The 14922-nt window shown below is 39.4% G+C and overlaps 1 long non-coding RNA gene across 2 annotated transcripts in view; it reads right to left on the bottom strand.

Moving 5' to 3' along the window:
- LOC130682332 (uncharacterized) overlaps positions 1-14922 on the bottom strand; it is a 109852-nt gene that overhangs the window by 17428 nt on the left and 77502 nt on the right. Inside the window, exons 3-4 of one of the 2 annotated variants that reach the window (XR_008995545.1) lie at positions 11050-11140; positions 1882-1906 (exon numbers count right to left, since the gene is read on the bottom strand). This is a non-coding gene — a long non-coding RNA (uncharacterized LOC130682332). Of the gene's footprint in view, positions 1-1881; positions 1907-11049; positions 11141-14922 lie in introns of those variants that run through there. The other variant, XR_008995544.1, reaches the window with a different exon arrangement.

Below are 14922 nucleotides of genomic sequence, written 5' to 3' on the forward strand. Positions count from 1 at the left end.
ATTTAACTGAAATGCCCAGAAAAGGCAAATCTATAGAGACAGAGTGAAAATTAGTGGTTGCTTGGACCTAAAGATGAGAATGGGGAGTGACTGTAAACTGGCTGCTTTCTTTTAGGAGTGATGAAAATATTCTAATATTAAAATAATACAACTCTGTTAGTTTACGGAAAGTCATTCAATTGTACACTAAAATGGGTGACGTCTATGGGGTGTGTATCAGTTCGCTAGGGATGCTGTACCAAAGTGCCAAGCTCTGGAGGCTGGATGTCTGAGGCCAAGGCGGCAGCTGGGTGGGCTCCCTCTGAGGGCTGGGAGGGAAAGGTCTGTTCCAGTCCCCTCACTGGCCTCTAGGTGGTCACCTTCCTCCTTCATCTCTACGGCGTCCTACCCCTGTACAAGTCTGTGTCCAGATGTCCTCTTTGCATGGGGACACCAGACATACTGGATTAGGGTTCACCCTAATTACCTCATTTTAAATTAATTCCACCTTTAAAGACCTTATTTCTGAATACACTTCCATTCTGAGGTATTGGGGGTTAGGACGTCAACATATGCGCTTTGTAGTTCAGCCCATAACCATACAGGCAGACCTCGGGGATGTGGATTTGGTTCCAGGCCACCCACCACAATGAAGTGAGTCAAATGAATTCTTTCATTTCTCTGTTCATAGAAAAGTTACGTCTACACTACCCTGTAGTCTATTATGTGTGCTATTAAGTACACTCTTAGACATGGTATCATGTCTAAAAGAAGTTAAATCTTTTATTTAATTATTAATGTTAATTAAGTGATTTAAAAATACTTTATTGCTAAAAAAATGCTCACCATTATCTGAGCTTTCAGGGAGTCATCCTCTTTTTCCTGGCTGATTGATGATGGCTGACTGATCAGGGTGGTGCCTGCTGAAGGCTAAGACAGCTGGATTAAGTTCTTAAAATAAGACAGCAGCAATGAGGTTTGTGACGCTGATTGACTCTCCCTTTCATGAACGACTCCTCTGCAGCACAAGGTGCTATTTGATAGCATTTCACCCACAGTAGAACTTCTTTCAAAATTAGAGTTAATCCTCTCAAACTCTGCCTCTGCTTCATCAACTAAATTTATGGAATATTCTAAATTGTTTCTTGTTATTTCAACAATTGTCACAGAATCTTTACCAGGAGTAGTTTCCATGTCAAAAAACCACTTTCTCTGCTCATCCATAAGAAGCAACTCCTCATCCTTCAATTTTTACCATGAGAGTCAGCAAGTCAGTCACATCTTCAAGCCCCACTTCCAGCTCTAGTCCTTTTGCTATTTCTACCTCACCTGCAGTTCTTTCCACACAGTAGCTGCACAGCATAATAAACCAAAGTGCAGTACAAGGAGACATGCAAATTATATAATAAAATTCTTTAAGTAAAACAGCTAATATTAATCGAACACTTAGTAGGTACTATGCTAAATACCTTACATTTATCGTCTAATTTGATCTACTCAATAACACTGTGAGGTAAGTATAATCATGTCCACTTTACCCATGAGGGAAGTAAGGTACAGGAAGGTTAAATAATTTGTCTGTGGTCATAAAGCCAGTAAGCAGTGCAAACATGATTCAAACCATATTAGTCAGACTAGATAGTCTACACTTTTAATCCCTATGTTAACACCTCCATGTGCTGGGGCGTCAGGTCCTCCAACATCAGTTTTGTAATCTCAATTGAATGCGAGAGAAAACTGAGACTCAGAAAAATTAAGCAACCTGCCCAAGTTCACACAGTCTATAATTGGGCTTTCTCCAAAACTCAAGCCATTTCTAAGTATATGGTATTTCTCGTTTGATATAACTGTGGCTCTCACCGTTTTCACGGGAGATCTCCAGGGCAAGAAAAAGCCTCTTGACACAGAACAGATTCTCAATAGATAGCTGTGGAATAAAGAGAACATATGGAAAAAGAGCTAGTCTATATTTTTAACTTCACAATGATGGTCAAAGGAATCTGCTCATGCTGGAGACTGAGCTGCCACAAGCCTGCAATTCTGGAAACTAATAGGGAAGCAAGTCAGGGGAATCATCTTACATGTAGTTCAGGATACAGACCCCAGAAGGTATCTGTGGGCTGAATATCTTTGTATCGGGAAACAGGCATCCTCATAATCTGCTGGTACAAGTGCCAACTGGAGTGAACTTTTCATGGGGCAACCTGGCGATGCTTCTCAAAAACCTTACACACACACACGCACACACATACCCTTCTGTCCCAATAACGGCTCTTCTAAGAATCTGTGTTAAGGAAAAGATTGGAAACAACCTAAACATTCAGTAATACAAGAGTAATTATGGTGTAGTCACAGAATGGGCTGATATGCAGTCTTGATTGATATTGCTTTTTATTATTGTTTTAGATAAAGATCATGATATAAACCAAAAAATAAAACCAGTTACAAGGCAGTTCACAGAAAAAGAAATGCAAGTGGCCAGTAGGGATATGAAAGGATAGCTAATCTCATTCAGAATGTAAAGTGATGCAAATGAAAGCAAGAAAACATTTTTCACTATGTTATTGGCCAAGAGTTGCCCAGTGGATAGGGTAACAGGCACTCTTAATGCACACAGTTGTTGAAAGTATAGATTGGAACACATCTGGGGGGAAATCTGGCAATATCAATTCTATTTTTAATATACATACCCCCTTTTTTCATCTAGCAATATTACTCCTAGCAATTTTACTTTGTCCTATAGAAATACATATATATACAGATACGTTCATTACAGCACCAACTGTGTTAGCAAAAAACTTGGAAACAAGTTAAATGTTCATCAATAGCCAAATGATTAAATAAATGTTAGAACATTCATAGAACATTCATACAGTGAAACATAGGCACACCTTTAGTGATGTCAACCTTGATGTGCTATTTTGCAAAGGTGTTTATATTTGTCAGGGTGCAGCCAAGAACACAAAACTCACATTGGATAATCAAAGGAATTTAATACAGGAATTAATTACAAAAGTTTAGAGGCAAACTACTTTATATGCAGAGGGTGGGGATCCAAGGACACAGGCAGCTTTCAGGCGAGGCACAGGCAGGCAGGGAGTTGGGAGGCCAGAGTCAAGTTTCCTCTGTCCAAGGCCATTTCTTCTACTCTCCCTGCCTTTCTTTGTGTACAACTTCACTCTCTGTAGACCAACTTTCTACTCTTTTCCAAGCCTATTGCTGCACGAGCCCTAGGCCAAGCATTGGGAATTGCTGAAGATAATCCGAGGAGATAATCTGATTGATCTAGAGTGGGTTAAACTTCTGTCCAAATCCAATCATCTCTAGGAAGGGGGAAGGGCCAGAGAGTTCACCTCTGTAAGTGAGGTTTGCCTTTCTCACCAGAGCAGCCTTGGCTGAGGAGATCCTGTACTATTGGAAACATGGGAAATTGGATTGGTACCGCTGCCGTCTAAGGTAGGGAATTCATAGTGGGCAGAAGATCAGAAAGGAAGAGGGTCACTTAAGTTTTGGACATATTCAATTGAGATGCCAATAGAACATCCAAATACATTATCTAGGAGGGAACTGAATATAGAGTCCAGAGATCAGCATGGAAATTCAAACTGGAAATCTGGGGCTGGGACAATCAGCATAAAACAGTATTTGAAACCATGAGTAAGAAAAAAAATGCTGGCTCAAGATAGAATCCTAAAGAATAAAAAATATTTATGGGATAAACAGAGGAAGAGGAAAAGCTAAAAGAAATGGAGAAAAATTGGACAAAAGAACTGATGAAAATATTTAAAAAATCTTAGAGAGGGGACAGAGAGAGTAAGTTTCAAGGGAAAGGAAGTGGTCAATTCTATTAAATTACAATAACCCCTGCAAACTGCCCGGTGGAATATGGCCCCAAGGATTCTGATGATATGGGCATCAGAGTGAAGGAAGGATGAGTTTAGGTTAGGAAATGGACTCCTTATTTTTTAATGCTTTGCAGTCACTCATGAAACAGGGAGGTGCCACGCCTTGGTGAGGTAAAATAGAAGAAGTCAGTCTGTGTTTATGCTTCACACTTCTGCGAACCTCTTTTGCACAGGGTAATTTGGACTAACCTAGTCAGCTCTAGACATTTACAAAGGCCCAATATTAGGTTTTTACTCTGAATTCACAGAGCAAATCTGAGAGCTCCTCCCTCTGGGGGTTGGTGATTCCAGAATATTCCTATCATGAAACATTAGAAGGCTCGGTCACCTGCGGCCCTGGGGTGCCATGTGGTCTTCTGCCTGTTTTAGTATGGCCTGTGAACTAAAGATGTTTCTTACATTTTTCAAAGTTTGACAAAAAGTCACATGAAGGATAACACTTTGTGATGTGAAAATTACACGACATTCAAATTTTACTTTCTTAGACACATTGTCTAAAACAGAGTGCCCATTTGTTTAGGAATGGCTGCTTTTGTGCTACAATAGGAGAATTGAGTAGCAGTGGCAGAATGTATAGCCCACAAAGCCTAAAGTAGTTACTACCTGGCCCTTTTCAAAACACATTTGCAGACCTCTACTCTAGAATATTGGACAGTGCAGACCTGGGACTTCAGGTTGCTCTTAGAGAGATAAAAATAGCTTAGCTCTGGAGGGCAGAGTCAAGATGGTGGCGTGAGTAGTTCAGTGGAAATCTCCTCCCAAAAACAAATATACTTATGAAAATACAATAAATACAACTATTCCGAAAAGAGACACCAGTGGATACAGTACAACAGCCAGGCTACATCTACATCTGCGAGAACTCAACATCACACGAAGGGGGTAAGATACAAGCTGCGGCCAGCAGGACCCAAATGCCCCCCTAACCCAGAATCGGGCGTGAAGAAAGGAGTCAGAACGGGGAGGGAGTGAAAGCCCAGGACTGCTAAACCAGCAGCTCTAGAAATCCGCACCTGGAGCGCAGACACACAGTGCACGGGGTGTTGGATACTAGAGAAACAGAAAAGCAAAACCTACGGGCACGTCCCCGGAACCGGTACCCCTGAGACAAAAGAAAAGCGAGTGCTTTTTGCAAGTCTTAAAGAGACAGGGACCCCACAAGTGGACTAAGTCGTCCCAGCACACTTAGCCAGCAGCTGGGAATCCTGGGGAAATTTAGGCGCCCTAACCCCCTGGGCAGCAGCATACCTCTGAAGCCCCTCATAGCAATAAGCAACCCGCCAGTCATTTCCCCAACTGGCACGGACCCCAACACACCGGCCCAGTAGTGGGAGACCAGGAGTGGCAGCATCAGAGGGGACCGGGAGCGGCCCACGCAAGCCCGCCGCGGCGGTGACCAAGCAGCCCGGGAGCAGCCCATGTGTGCCAACAGCGGCGGTGCCAGAGGGGCACAGGAGAGGCCCGTGTGCACCTGCGGCAGCGGCAGAGGGGCTTGAGTGCGGCCTGCGTGCACCAGCAGTGGCACCAGAGAGGCCCAGGAGTGGCCTGTGGGAGCCGGCGGCGGAGTGGCCCAGGAGCAGCCGTGCCCCCAGCAGCCACCCAGAATCCCAGTCTGACACACACCGCCCGGGCCAGACCCAAAGGCTGCTGCCAGCACACAGCTGCCAGGCAGGGGTGCCGCTTTTGTAGGGGGAGCGCACCCGGCATGCCTGCCACTCCCCGCATGGCTCTAAGCTGCTCTGATGGAGACCCTGTCCACAGCAGCTTAGGGGATTAACCCGGTGGCTGCTCCAGGAGTGTGGGTAACCGACACAGGCAGCGGAGAAGAGAAAGGCGTCCAGCAAGCAGGAAAGGACTTTCTTCTCCCAGCTGACATAACTGCTACCTGCCTACAGCCACCGCTATCACCATGAAAAGACAGAAGAATTTAGTCCAGTCCAAAATAGTCCACACAACCCCTGAGAAAGGACCTGCGGAGATAGACCTAACTAGTCTCCGTGAGAAGGAATTCAAAATAAAAATCATAAACAAGCTGATGGATCTGCAGAGAAATATGCAAGAGCTAAGGGAGCAAGTACAGAGGGAGACTACAGAAATAAAACAATCTCTGGAAGCACTTAAAAGCAGAATGCACGGGATGCAAGAGGCCATTAACGGAATAGAAACCAGAGAACAGGAACGCGTAGAAGCTGATGCATAGAGCGATAAAAGGATCTCCAGAAATGAAACAATATTAAGAAAACTGTGTGACCAATCCAAAAGAAACAATACCTGCATTATAGGGCTACCAGAAGAAAAAGAGAGAGAAAAAGGGATAGAACGTGTCTTTGAAGAAATAATTGCTGAAAAATTCCCCAAACTGGGGGAGGAAATAGTTGCTCAGACTATGGAAGTACACAGAACTTCCAACAGAAGGGACCCAAGGAGGACAACACCAAGACACATAATAATTAAAATGGCAAAGATCAAGGACAAGGACAGAGTATTAAAGGCAGCCAGAGAGAGCAAAAAGGTCACCTACAAAGGAAAATCCATCAGGCTATCATCAGACTTCTCAACAGAAACCTTAGAGGCCAGAAGAGAATGGCATGTTATATTTAATACAATGAAACAAAAGGGCCTTGAAATAAGGAAACTGTAACCAGCATGATTATCATTTAAATATGAAGGAGGGATTAAACAATTTCCAGACAAGCAAAAGTTGAGGGAATTTGCCTCCCACAAACCACCTCTACGGGGTATTTAAGAGGGACTGCTCTAGATGGAAACACTCCTAAAAAAGAGCACAGAACAAAACACCCAACATATGAAGAATGGAGGAGGAGGAATGAGAAGGAGAGAAATAAAGAATCATCAAACAGTGTTTATAATAGCTTAATAAGCGAGTTTAGTTAGACAGTAAGATAGTACAGAAACTAACCATGAAACTTTGGTAACCACAAACTTGAAGCCGCAATGGCAATAAGTACATATCTTCACCCTAAATGTAAATGGACTGAAAGCACCAATCAAAAGACACAGAGTAATAGAATGGATAAAAAAGCAAGACCCATCTATATGCTGCTTAAAAGAGACTCGCCTCAAACCCAAAGACATGCACAGATTAAAAGTCAAGAGATGGAAAAAGATATTTCATGCAAACAACAGGGAGAAAAAAGCAGGTGTTGCAGTACTAGTATCAGACAAAATAGACTTCAAAACAAAGAAAGTAACAAGAGATAAAGAAGGACATTACATAATGATAAAGGGCTCAGTCCAACAAGAGGTTATAACTATTATAAATATATATGCACCCAACACAGGAGCACCAGCATATGTGAAACAAATACTAACAGACCTAAGGGGGGAAATAGACTGCAGTGCATTCATTTTAGGAGACTTCAACACATCACTCACCCCAAAGGATAGATCCACCAGGCAGAAAATAAGTAAGGACACGGAAACACTGAATAACACAGTAGAACAGATGGACCTAATAGACATCTATAGAACTCTACATCCAAAAGCAACAGGACACACATTCTTCTCAAGTGCACATGGAACATTCTCCAGAATAGACCACATGCTAGGCCACAAAAAGAGCCTCAGTAAATTCAAAAGATTGAAATCCTACCAACCAACTTTTCAGACCACAAAGGTATAAAATTAGAAATAAATTGTACCAAGAAAGCAAAAAGGCTCACAAACACATGGAGGCTTAAATACATGCTCCTAAATAATCAATGGATCAATGACCAAATTAAAATGGAGATCCAGCAATATATGGAAACAAATGACAACAACAACACAAAGCCCCAACTTCTGTCAGACGCAGCGAATGCAGTCTTAAGAGGAAAGTATATAACAATCCAGGCATATTTAAAGAAGGAAGAACAACCCCAAATGAATAGCCTAATGTCACAATTATCGAAACTGGAAAAAGAAGAATAAATGAGGCCTAGGGTCAGCAGAGGGAGAGACATAATAAAGATCAGAGAAGAAATAAATAAAATTGAGAAGAATAAAACAATAGAAAAAAATCAATGAAACCAACAGCTAGTTCTTTGAGAAAATAAACAAAATAGAAAAGCCTCTAGCCAGACTTATTAAGAGAAAAAGAGAATCAACACACATCAACAGAATCAGAAACGAGAAAGGAAAAATCACAACAGACCCCACAGAAATACAAAGAATTATTAGAGAATACTATGAAAACCTATATGCTACCAAGCTGGAAAACCTAGGACAAATGGACAACTTCCTAGAAAAATACAACCTTCCAAGACTGACCCAGAAAGAAACAGAAAGTCTAAACAGACCAATTACCAGCAACAAAATTGAAGTGGTAATCAAAAAACTACCCAAGAACAAAACCCCCGGGCCAGATGGATTTACTTGGTATTTTATCAGACATACAAAGAAGACATAATACCCATTCTCCTTAAAGTTTTCCAAGAAATAGAAGAGGAGGGAATACTCCCAAACTCATTCTATGAAGCTAATATCACCCTAATACCAAAACCAGGAAAGGACCCCACCAAAAAAGAAAACTACAGACCAATATCCCTGATGAATGTAGATGCAAAAATATGCAACAAAATATTAGCAAACTGAATTCAAAAATACATCAAAAGGATCATACACCATGACCAAGTGGGATTCATCCCAGGGATACAAGAATGGTACAACATTCGAAAATCCATGAACATCATCCATCACATCAACAAAAAGGACAAAAACCACATGATCATCTCCATAGATGCTGAAAAAGCATTCAACAAAATTCAACATTTATTCATGATAAAAACTCTCAACAAAATGGGTATAGAGGGCAAGGACCTCAACATAAATAATAAAGGCCATATATGATAAACCCACAGCTAACATACTGAACAGTGAGAGGTTGAAAGCTTTTCCTCTAAGATTGGGAACAAGACAGGGATGCCCACAATCCCCACTGTTGTTCAACATAGTAGTGGAGGTTCTAGCCACGGCAATTAGACAAAACAAAGAAATACAAGGAATCCAGATTGGTAAAGAAGAAGTTAAACTGTCACTATTTGCAGAGGACATGATATTGTACATAAAAAAAACCTAAAGATTGCACTCCAAAACTACTAGAACTAATATCTGAATTCAGCAAAGTTGCAGAATACAAAATTAATACACAGAAATCTATTGCACTCCTATACACAAACGATGAACTAGCAGAAAGAGAAATAAGAACAATTCCATTCACGATTGCATCAAAAAGAATTAAATACCTAGGACTAACCCTAACCAAGGAAGTGAAAGATCTATACCCTGAAAACTACAAGACATTCTTGAGATAAATTAAAGAAGACACTAATAAATGGAAATTCATCCCATGCTCTTGGCTAGGAAGAATTAATATTGTCAAAATGGCCATCCTTCCTAAAGCAATCTACAGTTTCAATGCAATCCCTATCAAAATACCGACAGCATTCTTCAATGAGCTGGAGTAAATAGTTCTAAAATTCATAAGGAACCACAAAATCCCCAAATAGCCAAAGCAATCCTGATAAGCAAGAATACAGCAGGGGGGATCTCACTTCCCAACTTTAAGCTCTACTACAGAAAGCCACAGTAATCAAGACAATATGGTACTCTCACAAGAACAGACCCATAGACGAGTGGAACAGAATAGAGTGGCCAGATATTAAACCAAACACCTATGGTCAATTAATATACGATAAAGGAGCCATGGATATACAACAGGGAAATGACAGCCTCCTCAACAGCTGGTGTTGGCAAAACTGGACAGCTACATGTAAGAGAATGAAACTGCATTACTATCTAACTCCATACACAAAAGTAAACTTGAAATGGATCAAAGACCTGAATGTAAGTCATGAAACCATAAAACTCTAAGAAAAACACATAGGCAAAAATGTCTTGAATATAAACATGAGCTACTTCTTCATGAACATATCTCCTTAGGCAAGGGAAACGAAAGCAAAAATGAACAAGTGGGACTATATCAAACTATAAAGCTTCTGTACAGCAAAGGACACCATCAGTAGAACAAAAAGGCATCCTACAGTATGGGAGAATGTATTCATAAATGACATACCCGATAAGGGGTTGACATTCAAAATATATAAAGAGCTCACACACCTCAACAAACAAAAAAGCAAATAATCCAATTAGAAAATGGCAGAGGATCTGAACAGATACTTCTCCAGAGAAGAAATTCAGATGGCCAACAGGCACATGAAAAGATGCTCCACATCGCTAATCATCAGAGAAATGCAAATTAAAACCACAATGAGATATCACCTCACACAAATAGGATAGGCACCATCCAAAAGACAAACAACGACAAATGTTGGCAAGGATGTGGAGAAAGGGGAACCCTCCTACACTGCTGGTGGGAATGTAAATAAGTTCAAGCATTGTAGAAAGCAATATGGAGGTTCATCAAAAAACTCAAAATAGAAGTACCATTTGACCCAGGAATTCCACTCCTAGGAATTTACCCTAAGAATGCAGGATCACAGATTCAAAAAGACATATGAACCCCTAAGTTTATCGCAGCACTATTTACAATAGCCAAGAAATGGAAACAACCTAAGTGTCCATCAGTTGTTGAATGTATAAAGAAGATGTGGTACATATACACAATGGAGTATTATTCAGCCATAAGAAGAAAATAAATCCTACCATTTGCAACAACATGGATCAAGCTAGAGGGTATTATGCTCATTGAAATAAGCCAGGTGGAGAAAGACAAGTATCAAATGATTTCACTCATCTGTGGAGTATAAGAACAAAGAAAAAACTGAAGGAACAAAACAGCAGCAGACTCACAGATCCCAAGAATGGACTAATAGTTACCAAAGGGAAAGGGACTGGGGAGGATGGGTGGGAAGGGAGGGATAGGGGAATAGGGGGCATTACGATTAGCATACATAATGTAGGGGTGGGCATGGGGATGGCAGTATAGCACAGAGAAGAGAAGTAGTGACTCTACAGCATCTTACTACACTTAGGGATAGTGACTATAATCTATAATGGGGTATGTGGTGGGGACTCCATAATGGGGGGAATCTAATAACCACAGTGTTGCTCATGTAATTGTGTATTAATGATACCAAAATAAAAAAAATAATTATATATATATATATAAACTGTAGGGTTTTGTTAAAGGTGAACTTCAACTTACCTAGATCTGGCCATTAATATTCATAGCCTCTGCTGCAGCATCAGGAGTTTAATCATACTTCAAAATACCATGTTTTCTTTGCTGACTTTACCTAGAAATAGTAGAAAGAAGTTGAGAATTTTTTAATCTCTTTTAAAGTAATAATTTTCCTTATAAGACTTCTGGCTACACTGTTAGTTCAGTTAATTTATTTAAACAAATTCTGTAAGTCTAAAAATTGGATTAAAATTTAATACATAAGACCTATTTTTAAAATTAGTATGATATATACATGTTATCATTAACATGGCCTTTTCAAACTAAAACACAAAAATGTTATAGTTTAAGTTCTATGATGCCTGGCTATCCAGACCTTTAGAAGTCATTGATTCTGGCTTCTCCACTATAGCTTTGATAGTGCACAACTCACTTTTCTATACTTAGCTCCTCAGCCATAAAAAGGGAGGCTAGACTAAATTGCCTCCAAGTCTACCTTTCAGCTTTAAAATCTCATTTTATCCAGTGCAGGCCTGATTCTCCATCTCTAGTCACTTTTCTTTTTTTTTCTTTTTTTTTTTTTTAGTTTTTTTTTTTTTATTGAAGGGTAGTTGACAACAGTATTACATTACATTAGTTTCAGGTGTACAACACAGTGATTCAACATTTATATACATGATAATTCTAGGTACCAGCTATCACCATACCAAGTTGTTACAATATTTTGACTATATTCCTTATGCTATACATTACATCCCGGTTACTTATTTATTTTACAATTGGAAGTGTGTTTATATATATATATATATATATATATATATATATAGTGAGGGCATCTCTCATATTTATTGATCAAATAGTTGTTAACCACAATAAATTTCTGTATAGGAGAGTCAATACTCAATGCACAATCATTAATCCACCCCAAGCCTAATTTTCGTCAGTCTCCAATCTTCTGATGCATAACGAACAAATTCTTACATGGAGAACAAATTCTTACGTAGTGAATAAGTTACATGGTGAACAGTGCAAGGGCAGTCATCACAGAAGCTTTCGGTTTTGTTCATGCATTATGAACTATACACAGTCAGTTCAAATATGAATATTCATTTGATTTTTAAACTTGATTTACATGTGGATACCACATTTCTCTATTATTATTATTTTTAATAAAATGCTGAAGTGGTAGATAGATACGAGATAAAGGTAGAAAACAGAGTTTAGTGTTGTAAGAGAGCAAATGTAGATGATCAGGTGTGTGCCTGTAGACTATGTGTTAATCCGAGCTAGACGAGGGCAATAAACATCCATGTATGCAGAAGATTTCTCTCAGAACATGAGGGGGGAGGTTCTAAGCCTCACCTCTGCTGATCCCCATTTTCTCACCAGATGGCCCCCTGCGACTGTGCCTGTCTTAGGTTGTTCCTCCCTTGAGGAATCTTACCCGTCTCTGGCTAACCAGTCATCTTCCGGGGCCATACAGGGAAATGTGAAGTTGGTAAGTGAGAGGGAAGCCTTATTGTTTGAAAAGGTTAGCTTTTTACTTCTTTGCATCTTTATGCCCTGTGGCTTCTATGCCCAGCATTTGTCTTGAGGTGTCTTTACCACTTGGAAGAATTATGATACTCGGTAAATTCAACATGTGGCACGAGTTCTATTTAAAGGTTGTGATTAGGTAGGAAGAAGAAAAGCTATAGAAGTAGCAGGCAGAAGAAAACCTGGGAAGATTGATTATTTCTTTGACATATCTTCTTGTAGAGTAACTTCAGCATGGATAGGTTTTAAACTACTAATTAAATTGTGCACACACATTAACATAATAGGAGTATAGTTACCTAACCAAAGCATACCTGTAACTACCAGCCATCTCCAGTGAAACCAAGAAAACCAGTTAGGCACCTTAGGCATTTGTGAAAACTTATCTATGTCTAGTCACTTTTCTTAAACCTCACTGTCACTCCTCCCAAAGAGTGGACTCTTTAGAATCTACCCTCTATGCCTTCCTTCCACAAGGTGCCCCAGAATGAAATCAGAGGGGTCATCAGAAAACAATTGGTGCAAACAAGCTTTCCACACAATCACAGGATAATGATATAAATTACAGCAATAAATTACAACCTAGAATTTCAAGAGATTTTAATACACTTTTTAGAAGTTTTCTGGCCCATTTATTCACTTGTACAAGGAAAAAATATTACAGCACATAAAAAAATCAAACTCACTCAAACATAGACATTAACATCTACTGAATAGCTATACTATACCAGACATTATGTTAGGGGTTTTGCAAATTATTTTAATCTATATTAACTAAAGTTAACAAATATGACTGATCAAAAAGAACACTTACAAAACCATGAACCCACAAGCAATCAAAATTCTCACTTCTGGACTTCAAACCCAAACATAAAGCCAGCAGTTCAGCCAGTTGTTTGTGCCCTTGTAAGCTGCTGCTATACCCCAGGTGGGCAGCAACCCAATGCCTCTTCCTTAGCACAGCCTCTGTCCTCCAGAAGATACACATACATTGTGCTTTGTCTCTGGCTCGTAAAACTGTCCAGCTAAATCTACCAAAAACCATTTCTCTTATGTGCACACACATCCTCTGTCTGTCCATGTCTCTCTTCTAAGAGATTTTAGTCAGATACTCAGGAAAATCTCTTTTCCTCTCTTTACTCATTCCACTTACAAGCATCTCACAACCACCATTATGAAATGAGTTTAATCACAGTAAATATAATTAAGAGAAGTGAGAGTGATCTTTTATCTAGGAAAGTCTTAAGTCTTGAAAGGAAACATTAAAGAATCAGCGTACCCACCTAAAAAGCTTTAGAAAATGATAATAGCCTCCATTAGAATCTCTGGAAACTTTCTATTCTGTCCCATCTTCAGACATTTTATTTTTCCCATTTTTTAATCTAGTAAAATAAATATGACATCTTTTAAGTGTATATTTCAGTAGTATTAATATATTCAATATTGTTGTGAACCAATATCTGTAACTTCTCTAGATCTTGCAAAACTCTATACCTATTAACAACTCATTTCTCCTCCCCCCAAATCCTGGCAACTGCCATTCTACCTATCTTTATGGGTTTGACTACTTGAGATACTTCATGTGAGTGAGATCAGATAGTACAATTGGCCCTTGAACAACATGGGTTTAACAACATGGGTTTGAACTACATGGGTCTATTTGTCTCTGGCTTGTAAAACTGTCCAGCTGACTCTACCAAAAACCATTTCTCTTATGTGCACACACATCGTCTATCTGACCATGTCTTTCTTCTAAGAGATTTTAGCCAGATAACTCAGGAAAATCTTTGTGACAATTTGAAAAAAAAAAACATTTTTCTCTAGCTCATTTATATACTGTGACAATACAGTATATAATACATACAATATATAAAATAAGTGTTAATCTACTGTTTATGTTATGAATAAAGCCTCTGTTCAACATAAGCTATTTAGTAGTTAAGTTTTGGGGGAGTCAAGTTATTCTCACATTTTTAACTGCACGAGAGCTGGCACACCTAACCCGTGTTGCTCAAGGATCAGATTTATTTACCTTTCTGTGCCTGCCTTACTCACTTACCATACGGTCTTCAAAGTTCACCTATGCTGTAACTTGTCAGGATTTCTTTTCTTTTAAAGGCTGAATAATATTCCACTGCACGTAAATACCAAATTTTGCTAATCCATTCACTGTTGATGGACATTTATCTACCTTTCGGCTCTTGTAAATAATGCTACTATGAACATAGATGTATACATACCTCTTTGAGAACCTGCTTCTAATTCTTTTGGCTTTAGACTCAAAGTGGTATTACTGATCATGTGGTAATTCTATTTTTTGAAGAACCACCATATTGTTTTCAACCGCAGCTGCACCATTTA

The sequence above is a fragment of the Manis pentadactyla genome, unplaced genomic scaffold (assembly GCF_030020395.1).
Source record: "Manis pentadactyla isolate mManPen7 unplaced genomic scaffold, mManPen7.hap1 scaffold_266, whole genome shotgun sequence".
Classification (NCBI taxonomy): Eukaryota; Metazoa; Chordata; class Mammalia; order Pholidota; family Manidae; genus Manis; species Manis pentadactyla.